Genomic DNA, 17,963 nt, shown 5'->3' on the forward strand with positions numbered 1-17,963 from the left:
ATTTCGACAAAAATCAATTTTTGGTGAAAAAATTCGATACGGGGGGGTATACCCGAAAAATGAAAAAACCCAAACTTTGAAGGTCGATATCTCGGCTTCTATGGGAGCTATCGGGAAAATTCCAACGGTTTTGTCTTAGTTTCGTCGTTGTGAATCCAACGAGACCACCCGCAAGATCGTAGCTCTGCTAGAAGCTGAGATATGGCATTTTTGATGCCCATTTTTATCCTCAAAAACGGACGTCGAAAACGACTTTTTCAGGATTTTCAAAGTGCTCTCATTCCCTTAGTTCTGCTCGGATCCTGTTATAACCCGATGTTTTCGTAATCTAGGTGACCCAAATAAGACGCTGGTATACTTAGTTTGATTTCGACAAAAATCAATTTTTGGTGAAAAAATTCGATACGGGGGGGTATACCCGAAAAATGAAAAAACCCAAACTTTGAAGGTCGATATCTCGGCTTCTATGGGAGCTATCGGGAAAATTCCAACGGTTTTGTCTTAGTTTCGTCGTTGTGAATCCAACGAGACCACCCGCAAGGTCGTAGCTCTTCTAGAAGCTGAGATATGGCATTTTTGATGCCCATTTTTGGCCTCAAAAACGGACGGCGAAAACGACTTTTTCAGGATTTTCAAAGTGCTCTCATTCCCTTAGTTCTGCTCGGATCCTGTTATAACCCGATGTTTTCGTAATCTAGGTGACCCAAATAAGACGCTGGTATACTTAGTTTGATTTCGACAAAAATCAATTTTTGGTGAAAAAATTCGATACGGGGGGGTATACCCGAAAAATGATAAAACCCAAACTTTGAAGGTCGATATCTCGGCTTCTATGGGAGCTATCGGGAAAATTCCAACGGTTTTGTCTTAGTTTCGTCGTTGTGAATCCAACGAGACCACCCGCAAGGTCGTAGCTCTTCTAGAAGCTGAGATATGGCATTTTTGATGCCCATTTTTGGCCTCAAAAACGGACGTCGAAAACGACTTTTTCAGGATTTTCAAAGTGCTCTCATTCCCTTAGTTCTGCTCGGATCCTGTTATAACCCGGTGTTTTCGTAATCTAGGTGACCCAAATAAGACGCTGGTATACTTAGTTTGATTTCGACAAAAATCAATTTTTGGTGAAAAAATTCGATACGAGGGGGTATACCCGAAAAATGAAAAAACCCAAACTTTGAAGGTCGATATCTCGGCTTCTATGGGAGCTATCGGGAAAATTCCAACGGTTTTGTCTTAGTTTCGTCGTTGTGAATCCAACGAGACCACCCGCAAGGTCGTAGCTCTTCTAGAAGCTGAGATATGGCATTTTTGATGCCCATTTTTGGCCTCAAAAACGGACGTCGAAAACGACTTTTTCAGGATTTTCAAAGTGCTCTCATTCCCTTAGTTCTGCTCGGATCCTGTTATAACCCGGTGTTTTCGTAATCTAGGTGACCCAAATAAGACGCTGGTATACTTAGTTTGATTTCGACAAAAATCAATTTTTGGTGAAAAAATTCGATACGGGGGGGTATACCCGAAAAATGAAAAAACCCAAACTTTGAAGGTCGATATCTCGGCTTCTATGGGAGCTATCGGGAAAATTCCAACGGTTTTGTCTTAGTTTCGTCGTTGTGAATCCAACGAGACCACCCGCAAGGTCGTAGCTCTTCTAGAAGCTGAGATATGGCATTTTTGATGCCCATTTTTGGCCTCAAAAACGGACGTCGAAAACGACTTTTTCAGGATTTTCAAAGTGCTCTCATTCCCTTAGTTCTGCTCGGATCCTGTTATAACCCGGTGTTTTCGTAATCTAGGTGACCCAAATAAGACGCTGGTATACTTAGTTTGATTTCGACAAAAATCAATTTTTGGTGAAAAAATTCGATACGGGGGGGTATACCCGAAAAATGAAAAAACCCAAACTTTGAAGGTCGATATCTCGGCTTCTATGGGAGCTATCGGGAAAATTCCAACGGTTTTGTCTTAGTTTCGTCGTTGTGAATCCAACGAGACCACCCGCAAGGTCGTAGCTCTTCTAGAAGCTGAGATATGGCATTTTTGATGCCCATTTTTGGCCTCAAAAACGGACGTCGAAAACGACTTTTTCAGGATTTTCAAAGTGCTCTCATTCCCTTAGTTCTGCTCGGATCCTGTTATAACCCGATGTTTTCGTAATCTAGGTGACCCAAATAAGACGCTGGTATACTTAGTTTGATTTCGACAAAAATCAATTTTTGGTGAAAAAATTCGATACGGGGGGGTATACCCGAAAAATGATAAAACCCAAACTTTGAAGGTCGATATCTCGGCTTCTATGGGAGCTATCGGGAAAATTCCAACGGTTTTGTCTTAGTTTCGTCGTTGTGAATCCAACGAGACCACCCGCAAGGTCGTAGCTCTTCTAGAAGCTGAGATATGGCATTTTTGATGCCCATTTTTGGCCTCAAAAACGGACGTCGAAAACGACTTTTTCAGGATTTTCAAAGTGCTCTCATTCCCTTAGTTCTGCTCGGATCCTGTTATAACCCGGTGTTTTCGTAATCTAGGTGACCCAAATAAGACGCTGGTATACTTAGTTTGATTTCGACAAAAATCAATTTTTGGTGAAAAAATTCGATACGGGGGGGTATACCCGAAAAATGAAAAAACCCAAACTTTGAAGGTCGATATCTCGGCTTCTATGGGAGCTATCGGGAAAATTCCAACGGTTTTGTCTTAGTTTCGTCGTTGTGAATCCAACGAGACCACCCGCAAGGTCGTAGCTCTTCTAGAAGCTGAGATATGGCATTTTTGATCCCAATTTATGGCCTCAAAAACGGACGTCGAAAACGACTTTTTCAGGATTTTCAAAGTGCTCTCATTCCCTTAGTTCTGCTCGGATCCTGTTATAACCCGGTGTTTTCGTAATCTAGGTGACCCAAATAAGACGCTGGTATACTTAGTTTGATTTCGACAAAAATCAATTTTTGGTGAAAAAATTCGATACGGGGGGGTATACCCGAAAAATGAAAAAACCCAAACTTTGAAGGTCGATATCTCGGCTTCTATGGGAGCTATCGGGAAAATTCCAACGGTTTTGTCTTAGTTTCGTCGTTGTGAATCCAACGAGACCACCCGCAAGGTCGTAGCTCTTCTAGAAGCTGAGATATGGCATTTTTGATGCCCATTTTTGGCCTCAAAAACGGACGTCGAAAACGACTTTTTCAGGATTTTCAAAGTGCTCTCATTCCCTTAGTTCTGCTCGGATCCTGTTATAACCCGATGTTTTCGTAATCTAGGTGACCCAAATAAGACGCTGGTATACTTAGTTTGATTTCGACAAAAATCAATTTTTGGTGAAAAAATTCGATACGGGGGGGTATACCCGAAAAATGATAAAACCCAAACTTTGAAGGTCGATATCTCGGCTTCTATGGGAGCTATCGGGAAAATTCCAACGGTTTTGTCTTAGTTTCGTCGTTGTGAATCCAACGAGACCACCCGCAAGGTCGTAGCTCTTCTAGAAGCTGAGATATGGCATTTTTGATGCCCATTTTTGGCCTCAAAAACGGACGTCGAAAACGACTTTTTCAGGATTTTCAAAGTGCTCTCATTCCCTTAGTTCTGCTCGGATCCTGTTATAACCCGGTGTTTTCGTAATCTAGGTGACCCAAATAAGACGCTGGTATACTTAGTTTGATTTCGACAAAAATCAATTTTTGGTGAAAAAATTCGATACGGGGGGGTATACCCGAAAAATGAAAAAACCCAAACTTTGAAGGTCGATATCTCGGCTTCTATGGGAGCTATCGGGAAAATTCCAACGGTTTTGTCTTAGTTTCGTCGTTGTGAATCCAACGAGACCACCCGCAAGGTCGTAGCTCTTCTAGAAGCTGAGATATGGCATTTTTGATGCCCATTTTTGGCCTCAAAAACGGACGTCGAAAACGACTTTTTCAGGATTTTCAAAGTGCTCTCATTCCCTTAGTTCTGCTCGGATCCTGTTATAACCCGGTGTTTTCGTAATCTAGGTGACCCAAATAAGACGCTGGTATACTTAGTTTGATTTCGACAAAAATCAATTTTTGGTGAAAAAATTCGATACGGGGGGGTATACCCGAAAAATGAAAAAACCCAAACTTTGAAGGTCGATATCTCGGCTTCTATGGGAGCTATCGGGAAAATTCCAACGGTTTTGTCTTAGTTTCGTCGTTGTGAATCCAACGAGACCACCCGCAAGGTCGTAGCTCTTCTAGAAGCTGAGATATGGCATTTTTGATGCCCATTTTTGACCTCAAAAACGGACGTCGAAAACGACTTTTTCAGGATTTTCAAAGTGCTCTCATTCCCTTAGTTCTGCTCGGATCCTGTTATAACCCGGTGTTTTCGTAATCTAGGTGACCCAAATAAGACGCTGGTATACTTAGTTTGATTTCGACAAAAATCAATTTTTGGTGAAAAAATTCGATACGGGGGGGTATACCCGAAAAATGAAAAAACCCAAACTTTGAAGGTCGATATCTCGGCTTCTGTGGGAGCTATCGGGAAAATTCCAACGGTTTTGTCTTAGTTTCGTCGTTGTGAATCCAACGAGACCACCCGCAAGATCGTAGCTCTTCTAGAAGCTGAGATATGGCATTTTTGATGCCCATTTTTGGCCTCAAAAACGGACGTCGAAAACGACTTTTTCAGGATTTTCAAAGTGCTCTCATTCCCTTAGTTCTGCTCGGATCCTGTTATAACCCGGTGTTTTCGTAATCTAGGTGACCCAAATAAGACGCTGGTATACTTAGTTTGATTTCGACAAAAATCAATTTTTGGTGAAAAAATTCGATACGGGGGGGTATACCCGAAAAATGAAAAAACCCAAACTTTGAAGGTCGATATCTCGGCTTCTATGGGAGCTATCGGGAAAATTCCAACGGTTTTGTCTTAGTTTCGTCGTTGTGAATCCAACGAGACCACCCGCAAGATCGTAGCTCTTCTAATAGCTGAGATATGGCATTTTTGATGCCCATTTTTGGCCTCAAAAACGGACGTCGAAAACGACTTTTTCAGGATTTTCAAAGTGCTCTCATTCCCTTAGTTCTGCTCGGATCCTGTTATAACCCGGTGTTTTCGTAATCTAGGTGACCCAAATAAGACGCTGGTATACTTAGTTTGATTTCGACAAAAATCAATTTTTGGTGAAAAAATTCGATACGGGGGGGTATACCCGAAAAATGAAAAAACCCAAACTTTGAAGGTCGATATCTCGGCTTCTGTGGGAGCTATCGGGAAAATTCCAACGGTTTTGTCTTAGTTTCGTCGTTGTGAATCCAACGAGACCACCCGCAAGATCGTAGCTCTTCTAGAAGCTGAGATATGGCATTTTTGATGCCCATTTTTGGCCTCAAAAACGGACGTCGAAAACGACTTTTTCAGGATTTTCAAAGTGCTCTCATTCCCTTAGTTCTGCTCGGATCCTGTTATAACCCGGTGTTTTCGTAATCTAGGTGACCCAAATAAGACGCTGGTATACTTAGTTTGATTTCGACAAAAATCAATTTTTGGTGAAAAAATTCGATACGGGGGGGTATACCCGAAAAATTAAAAAACCCAAACTTTGAAGGTCGATATCTCGGCTTCTATGAGAGCTATCGGGAAAATTCCAACGGTTTTGTCTTAGTTTCGTCGTTGTGAATCCAACGAGACCACCCGCAAGATCGTAGCTCTTCTAATAGCTGAGATATGGCATTTTTGATGCCCATTTTTGGCCTCAAAAACGGACGTCGAAAACGACTTTTTCAGGATTTTCAAAGTGCTCTCATTCCCTTAGTTCTGCTCGGATCCTGTTATAACCCGGTGTTTTCGTAATCTAGGTGACCCAAATAAGACGCTGGTATACTTAGTTTGATTTCGACAAAAATCAATTTTTGGTGAAAAAATTCGATACGGGGGGGTATACCCGAAAAATGAAAAAACCCAAACTTTGAAGGTCGATATCTCGGCTTCTATGAGAGCTATCGGGAAAATTCCAACGGTTTTGTCTTAGTTTCGTCGTTGTGAATCCAACGAGACCACCCGCAAGATCGTAGCTCTTCTAATAGCTGAGATATGGCATTTTTGATGCCCATTTTTGGCCTCAAAAACGGACGTCGAAAACGACTTTTTCAGGATTTTCAAAGTGCTCTCATTCCCTTAGTTCTGCTCGGATCCTGTTATAACCCGGTGTTTTCGTAATCTAGGTGACCCAAATAAGACGCTGGTATACTTAGTTTGATTTCGACAAAAATCAATTTTTGGTGAAAAAATTCGATACGGGGGGGTATACCCGAAAAATGAAAAAACCCAAACTTTGAAGGTCGATATCTCGGCTTCTATGGGAGCTATCGGGAAAATTCCAACGGTTTTGTCTTAGTTTCGTCGTTGTGAATCCAACGAGACCACCCGCAAGGTCGTAGCTCTTCTAGAAGCTGAGATATGGCATTTTTGATGCCCATTTTTGGCCTCAAAAACGGACGTCGAAAACGACTTTTTCAGGATTTTCAAAGTGCTCTCATTCCCTTAGTTCTGCTCGGATCCTGTTATTACCCGGTGTTTTCGTAATCTAGGTGACCCAAATAAGACGCTGGTATACTTAGTTTGATTTCGACAAAAATCAATTTTTGGTGAAAAAATTCGATACGGGGGGGTATACCCGAAAAATGATAAAACCCAAACTTTGAAGGTCGATATCTCGGCTTCTATGGGAGCTATCGGGAAAATTCCAACGGTTTTGTCTTAGTTTCGTCGTTGTGAATCCAACGAGACCACCCGCAAGGTCGTAGCTCTTCTAGAAGCTGAGATATGGCATTTTTGATGCCCATTTTTGGCCTCAAAAACGGACGTCGAAAACGACTTTTTCAGGATTTTCAAAGTGCTCTCATTCCCTTAGTTCTGCTCGGATCCTGTTATAACCCGGTGTTTTCGTAATCTAGGTGACCCAAATAAGACGCTGGTATACTTAGTTTGATTTCGACAAAAATCAATTTTTGGTGAAAAAATTCGATACGGGGGGGTATACCCGAAAAATGAAAAAACCCAAACTTTGAAGCTCGATATCTCGGCTTCTATGGGAGCTATCGGGAAAATTTTAACGGTTTTGTCTTAGTTTCGTCGTTGTGAATCCAACGAGACCACCCGCAAGGTCGTAGCTCTTCTAGAAGCTGAGATATGGCATTTTTGATGCCCATTTTTGGCCTCAAAAACGGACGTCGAAAACGACTTTTTCAGGATTTTCAAAGTGCTCTCATTCCCTTAGTTCTGCTCGGATCCTGTTATAACCCGGTGTTTTCGTAATCTAGGTGACCCAAATAAGACGCTGGTATACTTAGTTTGATTTCGACAAAAATCAATTTTTGGTGAAAAAATTCGATACGGGGGGGTATACCCGAAAAATGAAAAAACCCAAACTTTGAAGCTCGATATCTCGGCTTCTATGGGAGCTATCGGGAAAATTTTAACGGTTTTGTCTTAGTTTCGTCGTTGTGAATCCAACGAGACCACCCGCAAGGTCGTAGCTCTTCTAGAAGCTGAGATATGGCATTTTTGATGCCCATTTTTGGCCTCAAAAACGGACGTCGAAAACGACTTTTTCAGGATTTTCAAAGTGCTCTCATTCCCTTAGTTCTGCTCGGATCCTGTTATAACCCGGTGTTTTCGTAATCTAGGTGACCCAAATAAGACGCTGGTATACTTAGTTTGATTTCGACAAAAATCAATTTTTGGTGAAAAAATTCGATACGGGGGGGTATACCCGAAAAATGAAAAAACCCAAACTTTGAAGGTCGATATCTCGGCTTCTATGGGAGCTATCGGGAAAATTCCAACGGTTTTGTCTTAGTTTCGTCGTTGTGAATCCAACGAGACCACCCGCAAGATCGTAGCTCTTCTAATAGCTGAGATATGGCATTTTTGATGCCCATTTTTGGCCTCAAAAACGGACGTCGAAAACGACTTTTTCAGGATTTTCAAAGTGCTCTCATTCCCTTAGTTCTGCTCGGATCCTGTTATAACCCGGTGTTTTCGTAATCTAGGTGACCCAAATAAGACGCTGGTATACTTAGTTTGATTTCGACAAAAATCAATTTTTGGTGAAAAAATTCGATACGGGGGGGTATACCCGAAAAATGAAAAAACCCAAACTTTGAAGGTCGATATCTCGGCTTCTATGGGAGCTATCGGGAAAATTCCAACGGTTTTGTCTTAGTTTCGTCGTTGTGAATCCAACGAGACCACCCGCAAGGTCGTAGCTCTTCTAGAAGCTGAGATATGGCATTTTTGATGCCCATTTTTGGCCTCAAAAACGGACGTCGAAAACGACTTTTTCAGGATTTTCAAAGTGCTCTCATTCCCTTAGTTCTGCTCGGATCCTGTTATAACCCGGTGTTTTCGTAATCTAGGTAACCCAAATAAGACGCTGGTATACTTAGTTTGATTTCGACAAAAATCAATTTTTGGTGAAAAAATTCGATACGGGGGGGTATACCCGAAAAATGAAAAAACCCAAACTTTGAAGGTCGATATCTCGGCTTCTATGGGAGCTATCGGGAAAATTCCAACGGTTTTGTCTTAGTTTCGTCGTTGTGAATCCAACGAGACCACCCGCAAGATCGTAGCTCTTCTAATAGCTGAGATATGGCATTTTTGATGCCCATTTTTGGCCTCAAAAACGGACGTCGAAAACGACTTTTTCAGGATTTTCAAAGTGCTCTCATTCCCTTAGTTCTGCTCGGATCCTGTTATAACCCGGTGTTTTCGTAATCTAGGTGACCCAAATAAGACGCTGGTATACTTAGTTTGATTTCGACAAAAATCAATTTTTGGTGAAAAAATTCGATACGGGGGGATATACCCGAAAAATGAAAAAACCCAAACTTTGAAGCTCGATATCTCGGCTTCTATGGGAGCTATCGGGAAAATTCCAACGGTTTTGTCTTAGTTTCGTCGTTGTGAATCCAACCAGACCACCCGCAAGATCGTAGCTCTTCTAATAGCTGAGATATGGCATTTTTGATGCCCATTTTTGGCCTCAAAAACGGACGTCGAAAACGACTTTTTCAGGATTTTCAAAGTGCTCTCATTCCCTTAGTTCTGCTCGGATCCTGTTATAACCCGGTGTTTTCGTAATCTAGGTGACCCAAATAAGACGCTGGTATACTTAGTTTGATTTCGACAAAAATCAATTTTTGGTGAAAAAATTCGATACGGGGGGGTATACCCGAAAAATGAAAAAACCCAAACTTTGAAGCTCGATATCTCGGCTTCTATGGGAGCTATCGGGAAAATTCCAACGGTTTTGTCTTAGTTTCGTCGTTGTGAATCCAACGAGACCACCCGCAAGATCGTAGCTCTTCTAATAGCTGAGATATGGCATTTTTGATGCCCATTTTTGGCCTCAAAAACGGACGTCGAAAACGACTTTTTCAGGATTTTCAAAGTGCTCTCATTCCCTTAGTTCTGCTCGGATCCTGTTATAACCCGGTGTTTTCGTAATCTAGGTGACCCAAATAAGACGCTGGTATACTTAGTTTGATTTCGACAAAAATCAATTTTTGGTGAAAAAATTCGATACGGGGGGGTATACCCGAAAAATGAAAAAACCCAAACTTTGAAGCTCGATATCTCGGCTTCTATGGGAGCTATCGGGAAAATTCCAACGGTTTTGTCTTAGTTTCGTCGTTGTGAATCCAACCAGACCACCCGCAAGATCGTAGCTCTTCTAATAGCTGAGATATGGCATTTTTGATGCCCATTTTTGGCCTCAAAAACGGACGTCGAAAACGACTTTTTCAGGATTTTCAAAGTGCTCTCATTCCCTTAGTTCTGCTCGGATCCTGTTATAACCCGGTGTTTTCGTAATCTAGGTGACCCAAATAAGACGCTGGTATACTTAGTTTGATTTCGACAAAAATCAATTTTTGGTGAAAAAATTCGATACGGGGGGGTATACCCGAAAAATGAAAAAACCCAAACTTTGAAGTTCGATATCTCGGCTTCTGTGGGAGCTATCGGGAAAATTCCAACGGTTTTGTCTTAGTTTCGTCGTTGTGAATCCAACGAGACCACCCGCAAGATCGTAGCTCTTCTAATAGCTGAGATATGGCATTTTTGATGCCCATTTTTGGCCTCAAAAACGGACGTCGAAAACGACTTTTTCAGGATTTTCAAAGTGCTCTCATTCCCTTAGTTCTGCTCGGATCCTGTTATAACCCGGTGTTTTCGTAATCTAGGTGACCCAAATAAGACGCTGGTATACTTAGTTTGATTTCGACAAAAATCAATTTTTGGTGAAAAAATTCGATACGGGGGGGTATACCCGAAAAATGAAAAAACCCAAACTTTGAAGGTCGATATCTCGGCTTCTATGGGAGCTATCGGGAAAATTCCAACGGTTTTGTCTTAGTTTCGTCGTTGTGAATCCAACGAGACCACCCGCAAGATCGTAGCTCTTTTAGAAGCTAAGATATGGCATTTTTGATGCCCATTTTTGGCCTCAAAAACGGACGTCGAAAACGACTTTTTCAGGATTTTCAAAGTGCTCTCATTCCTTTAGTTCTGCTCGGATCCTGTTATAACCCGGTGTTTTCGTAATCTAGGTGACCCAAATAAGACGCTGGTATACTTAGTTTGATTTCGACAAAAATCAATTTTTGGTGAAAAAATTCGATACGGGGGGGTATACCCGAAAAATGAAAAAACCCAAACTTTGAAGGTCGATATCTCGGCTTCTATGGGAGCTATCGGGAAAATTCCAACGGTTTTGTCTTAGTTTCGTCGTTGTGAATCCAACGAGACCACCCGCAAGGTCGTAGCTCTTCTAGAAGCTGAGATATGGCATTTTTGATGCCCATTTTAGGCCTCAAAAACGGACGTCGAAAACGACTTTTTCAGGATTTTCAAAGTGCTCTCATTCCCTTAGTTCTGCTCGGATCCTGTTATAACCCGGTGTTTTCGTAATCTAGGTGACCCAAATAAGACGCTGGTATACTTAGTTTGATTTCGGCAAAAATCAATTTTTGGTGAAAAAATTCGATACGGGGGGTATACCCGAAAAATGAAAAAACCCAAACTTTGAAGGTCGATATCTCGGCTTCTATGGGAGCTATCGGGAAAATTCCAACGGTTTTGTCTTAGTTTCGTCGTTGTGAATCCAACGAGACCACCCGCAAGATCGTAGCTCTTCTAATAGCTGAGATATGGCATTTTTGATGCCCATTTTTGGCCTCAAAAACGGACGTCGAAAACGACTTTTTCAGGATTTTCAAAGTGCTCTCATTCCTTTAGTTCTGCTCGGATCCTGTTATAACCCGGTGTTTTCGTAATCTAGGTGACCCAAATAAGACGCTGGTATACTTAGTTTGATTTCGACAAAAATCAATTTTTGGTGAAAAAATTCGATACGGGGGGGTATACCCGAAAAATGAAAAAACCCAAACTTTGAAGGTCGATATCTCGGCTTCTATGGGAGCTATCGGGAAAATTCCAACGGTTTTGTCTTAGTTTCGTCGTTGTGAATCCAACGAGACCACCCGCAAGGTCGTAGCTCTTCTAGAAGCTGAGATATGGCATTTTTGATGCCCATTTTTGGCCTCAAAAACGGACGTCGAAAACGACTTTTTCAGGATTTTCAAAGTGCTCTCATTCCCTTAGTTCTGCTCGGATCCTGTTATAACCCGGTGTTTTCGTAATCTAGGTGACCCAGATAAGACGCTGGTATACTTAGTTTGATTTCGGCAAAAATCAATTTTTGGTGAAAAAATTCGATACGGGGGGTATACCCGAAAAATGAAAAAACCCAAACTTTGAAGGTCGATATCTCGGCTTCTATGGGAGCTATCGGGAAAATTCCAACGGTTTTGTCTTAGTTTCGTCGTTGTGAATCCAACGAGACCACCCGCAAGATCGTAGCTCTTCTAATAGCTGAGATATGGCATTTTTGATGCCCATTTTTGGCCTCAAAAACGGACGTCGAAAACGACTTTTTCAGGATTTTCAAAGTGCTCTCATTCCCTTAGTTCTGCTCGGATCCTGTTATAACCCGGTGTTTTCGTAATCTAGGTGACCCAAATAAGACGCTGGTATACTTAGTTTGATTTCGACAAAAATCAATTTTTGGTGAAAAAATTCGATACGGGGGGGTATACCCGAAAAATGAAAAAACCCAAACTTTGAAGTTCGATATCTCGGCTTCTGTGGGAGCTATCGGGAAAATTCCAACGGTTTTGTCTTAGTTTCGTCGTTGTGAATCCAACGAGACCACCCGCAAGATCGTAGCTCTTCTAATAGCTGAGATATGGCATTTTTGATGCCCATTTTTGGCCTCAAAAACGGACGTCGAAAACGACTTTTTCAGGATTTTCAAAGTGCTCTCATTCCCTTAGTTCTGCTCGGATCCTGTTATAACCCGGTGTTTTCGTAATCTAGGTGACCCAAATAAGACGCTGGTATACTTAGTTTGATTTCGACAAAAATCAATTTTTGGTGAAAAAATTCGATACGGGGGGGTATACCCGAAAAATGAAAAAACCCAAACTTTGAAGGTCGATATCTCGGCTTCTATGGGAGCTATCGGGAAAATTCCAACGGTTTTGTCTTAGTTTCGTCGTTGTGAATCCAACGAGACCACCCGCAAGGTCGTAGCTCTTCTAGAAGCTGAGATATGGCATTTTTGATGCCCATTTTTGGCCTCAAAAACGGACGTCGAAAACGACTTTTTCAGGATTTTCAAAGTGCTCTCATTCCCTTAGTTCTGCTCGGATCCTGTTATAACCCGGTGTTTTCGTAATCTAGGTGACCCAAATAAGACGCTGGTATACTTAGTTTGATTTCGACAAAAATCAATTTTTGGTGAAAAAATTCGATACGGGGGGGTATACCCGAAAAATGAAAAAACCCAAATTTTGAAGTTCGATATCTCGGCTTCTGTGGGAGCTATCGGGAAAATTCCAACGGTTTTGTCTTAGTTTCGTCGTTGTGAATCCAACGAGACCACCCGCAAGATCGTAGCTCTTCTAATAGCTGAGATATGGCATTTTTGATGCCCATTTTTGGCCTCAAAAACGGACGTCGAAAACGACTTTTTCAGGATTTTCAAAGTGCTCTCATTCCCTTAGTTCTGCTCGGATCCTGTTATAACCCGGTGTTTTCGTAATCTAGGTGACCCAAATAAGACGCTGGTATACTTAGTTTGATTTCGACAAAAATCAATTTTTGGTGAAAAAATTCGATACGGGGGGGTATACCCGAAAAATGAAAAAACCCAAACTTTGAAGGTCGATATCTCGGCTTCTATGGGAGCTATCGGGAAAATTCCAACGGTTTTGTCTTAGTTTCGTCGTTGTGAATCCAACGAGACCACCCGCAAGATCGTAGCTCTTCTAATAGCTGAGATATGGCATTTTTGATGCCCATTTTTGGCCTCAAAAACGGACGTCGAAAATGACTTTTTCAGGATTTTCAAAGTGCTCTCATTCCTTTAGTTCTGCTCGGATCCTGTTATAACCCGGTGTTTTCGTAATCTAGGTGACCCAAATAAGACGCTGGTATACTTAGTTTGATTTCGACAAAAATCAATTTTTGGTGAAAAAATTCGATACGGGGGGGTATACCCGAAAAATGAAAAAACCCAAACTTTGAAGGTCGATATCTCGGCTTCTATGGGAGCTATCGGGAAAATTCCAACGGTTTTGTCTTAGTTTCGTCGTTGTGAATCCAACGAGACCACCCGCAAGGTCGTAGCTCTTCTAGAAGCTGAGATATGGCATTTTTGATGCCCATTTTTGGCCTCAAAAACGGACGTCGAAAACGACTTTTTCAGGATTTTCAAAGTGCTCTCATTCCCTTAGTTCTGCTCGGATCCTGTTATAACCCGGTGTTTTGAGTGACCCAAATAAGACGCTGGTATACTTAGTTTGATTTCGACAAAAATCAATTTTTGGTGAAAAAATTCGATACGGGGGAGTATACCCGAAAAATGAAAAAACCCAAACTTTGAAGGTCGATATCTCGGCTTCTATGGGAGCTATCGGGAAAATTCCAACGGTTTTGTCTTAGTTTCGTCGTTGTGAATCCAACGAGACCACCCGCAAGGTCGTAGCTCTTCTAGAAGCTGAGATATGGCATTTTTGATGCCCATTTTTGGCCTCAAAAACGGACGTCGAAAACGACTTTTTCAGGATTTTCAATGTGCTCTCATTCCCTTAGTTCTGCTCGGATCCTGTTATAACCCGGTGTTTTCGTAATCTAGGTGACCCAAATAAGACGCTGGTATACTTAGTTTGATTTCGACAAAAATCAATTTTTGGTGAAAAAATTCGATACGGGGGGGTATACCCGAAAAATGAAAAAACCCAAACTTTGAAGGTCGATATCTCGGCTTCTATGGGAGCTATCGGGAAAATTCCAACGGTTTTGTCTTAGTTTCGTCGTTGTGAATCCAACGAGACCACCCGCAAGGTCGTAGCTCTTCTAGAAGCTGAGATATGGCATTTTTGATGCCCATTTTTGGCCTCAAAAACGGACGTCGAAAACGACTTTTTCAGGATTTTCAAAGTGCTCTCATTCCCTTAGTTCTGCTCGGATCCTGTTATAACCCGGTGTTTTGAGTGACCCAAATAAGACGCTGGTATACTTAGTTTGATTTCGACAAAAATCAATTTTTGGTGAAAAAATTCGATACGGGGGAGTATACCCGAAAAATGAAAAAACCCAAACTTTGAAGGTCGATATCTCGGCTTCTATGGGAGCTATCGGGAAAATTCCAACGGTTTTGTCTTAGTTTCGTCGTTGTGAATCCAACGAGACCACCCGCAAGGTCGTAGCTCTTCTAGAAGCTGAGATATGGCATTTTTGATGCCCATTTTTGGCCTCAAAAACGGACGTCGAAAACGACTTTTTCAGGATTTTCAAAGTGCTCTCATTCCCTTAGTTCTGCTCGGATCCTGTTATAACCCGATGTTTTCGTAATCTAGGTGACCCAAATAAGACGCTGGTATACTTAGTTTGATTTCGACAAAAATCAATTTTTGGTGAAAAAATTAGATACGGGGGGGTATACCCGAAAAATGATAAAACCCAAACTTTGAAGGTCGATATCTCGGCTTCTATGGGAGCTATCGGGAAAATTCCAACGGTTTTGTCTTAGTTTCGTCGTTGTGAATCCAACGAGACCACCCGCAAGGTCGTAGCTCTTCTAGAAGCTGAGATATGGCATTTTTGATGCCCATTTTTGGCCTCAAAAACGGACGTCGAAAACGACTTTTTCAGGATTTTCAAAGTGCTCTCATTCCCTTAGTTCTGCTCGGATCCTGTTATAACCCGGTGTTTTCGTAATCTAGGTGACCCAAATAAGACGCTGGTATACTTAGTTTGATTTCGACAAAAATCAATTTTTGGTGAAAAAATTCGATACGGGGGGGTATACCCGAAAAATGAAAAAACCCAAACTTTGAAGGTCGATATCTCGGCTTCTATGGGAGCTATCGGGAAAATTCCAACGGTTTTGTCTTAGTTTCGTCGTTGTGAATCCAACGAGACCACCCGCAAGGTCGTAGCTCTTCTAGAAGCTGAGATATGGCATTTTTGATGCCCATTTTTGGCCTCAAAAACGGACGTCGAAAACGACTTTTTCAGGATTTTCAAAGTGCTCTCATTCCCTTAGTTCTGCTCGGATCCTGTTATAACCCGGTGTTTTCGTAATCTAGGTGACCCAAATAAGACGCTGGTATACTTAGTTTGATTTCGACAAAAATCAATTTTTGGTGAAAAAATTCGATACGGGGGGGTATACCCGAAAAATGAAAAAACCCAAACTTTGAAGGTCGATATCTCGGCTTCTATGGGAGCTATCGGGAAAATTCCAACGGTTTTGTCTTAGTTTCGTCGTTGTGAATCCAACGAGACCACCCGCAAGGTCGTAGCTCTTCTAGAAGCTGAGATATGGCATTTTTGATGCCCATTTTTGGCCTCAAAAACGGACGTCGAAAACGACTTTTTCAGGATTTTCAAAGTGCTCTCATTCCCTTAGTTCTGCTCGGATCCTGTTATAACCCGGTGTTTTCGTAATCTAGGTGACCCAAATAAGACGCTGGTATACTTAGTTTGATTTCGACAAAAATCAATTTTTGGTGAAAAAATTCGATACGGGGGGGTATACCCGAAAAATGAAAAAACCCAAACTTTGAAGGTCGATATCTCGGCTTCTATGGGAGCTATCGGGAAAATTCCAACGGTTTTGTCTTAGTTTCGTCGTTGTGAATCCAACGAGACCACCCGCAAGGTCGTAGCTCTTCTAGAAGCTGAGATATGGCATTTTTGATGCCCATTTTTGGCCTCAAAAACGGACGTCGAAAACGACTTTTTCAGGATTTTCAAAGTGCTCTCATTCCCTTAGTTCTGCTCGGATCCTGTTATAACCCGGTGTTTTCGTAATCTAGGTGACCCAAATAAGACGCTGGTATACTTAGTTTGATTTCGACAAAAATCAATTTTTGGTGAAAAAATTCGATACGGGGGGGTATACCCGAAAAATGAAAAAACCCAAACTTTGAAGGTCGATATCTCGGCTTCTATGGGAGCTATCGGGAAAATTCCAACGGTTTTGTCTTAGTTTCGTCGTTGTGAATCCAACGAGACCACCCGCAAGGTCGTAGCTCTTCTAGAAGCTGAGATATGGCATTTTTGATGCCCATTTTTGGCCTCAAAAACGGACGTCGAAAACGACTTTTTCAGGATTTTCAAAGTGCTCTCATTCCCTTAGTTCTGCTCGGATCCTGTTATAACCCGGTGTTTTCGTAATCTAGGTGACCCAAATAAGACGCTGGTATACTTAGTTTGATTTCGACAAAAATCAATTTTTGGTGAAAAAATTCGATACGGGGGGGTATACCCGAAAAATGAAAAAACCCAAACTTTGAAGGTCGATATCTCGGCTTCTATGGGAGCTATCGGGAAAATTCCAACGGTTTTGTCTTAGTTTCGTCGTTGTGAATCCAACGAGACCACCCGCAAGGTCGTAGCTCTTCTAGAAGCTGAGATATGGCATTTTTGATGCCCATTTTTGGCCTCAAAAACGGACGTCGAAAACGACTTTTTCAGGATTTTCAAAGTGCTCTCATTCCCTTAGTTCTGCTCGGATCCTGTTATAACCCGGTGTTTTCGTAATCTAGGTGACCCAAATAAGACGCTGGTATACTTAGTTTGATTTCGACAAAAATCAATTTTTGGTGAAAAAATTCGATACGGGGGGGTATACCCGAAAAATGAAAAAACCCAAACTTTGAAGGTCGATATCTCGGCTTCTATGGGAGCTATCGGGAAAATTCCAACGGTTTTGTCTTAGTTTCGTCGTTGTGAATCCAACGAGACCACCCGCAAGGTCGTAGCTCTTCTAGAAGCTGAGATATGGCATTTTTGATGCCCATTTTTGGCCTCAAAAACGGACGTCGAAAACGACTTTTTCAGGATTTTCAAAGTGCTCTCATTCCCTTAGTTCTGCTCGGATCCTGTTATAACCCGGTGTTTTCGTAATCTAGGTGACCCAAATAAGACGCTGGTATACTTAGTTTGATTTCGACAAAAATCAATTTTTGGTGAAAAAATTAGATACGGGGGGGTATACCCGAAAAATGATAAAACCCAAACTTTGAAGGTCGATATCTCGGCTTCTATGGGAGCTATCGGGAAAATTCCAACGGTTTTGTCTTAGTTTCGTCGTTGTGAATCCAACGAGACCACCCGCAAGGTCGTAGCTCTTCTAGAAGCTGAGATATGGCATTTTTGATGCCCATTTTTGGCCTCAAAAACGGACGTCGAAAACGACTTTTTCAGGATTTTCAAAGTGCTCTCATTCCCTTAGTTCTGCTCGGATCCTGTTATAACCCGGTGTTTTCGTAATCTAGGTGACCCAAATAAGACGCTGGTATACTTAGTTTGATTTCGACAAAAATCAATTTTTGGTGAAAAAATTCGATACGGGGGGG

Source organism: Anthonomus grandis, chromosome 9 (genome assembly GCF_022605725.1).
Source record: "Anthonomus grandis grandis chromosome 9, icAntGran1.3, whole genome shotgun sequence".
Lineage (NCBI taxonomy): Eukaryota > Metazoa > Arthropoda > Insecta > Coleoptera > Curculionidae > Anthonomus > Anthonomus grandis.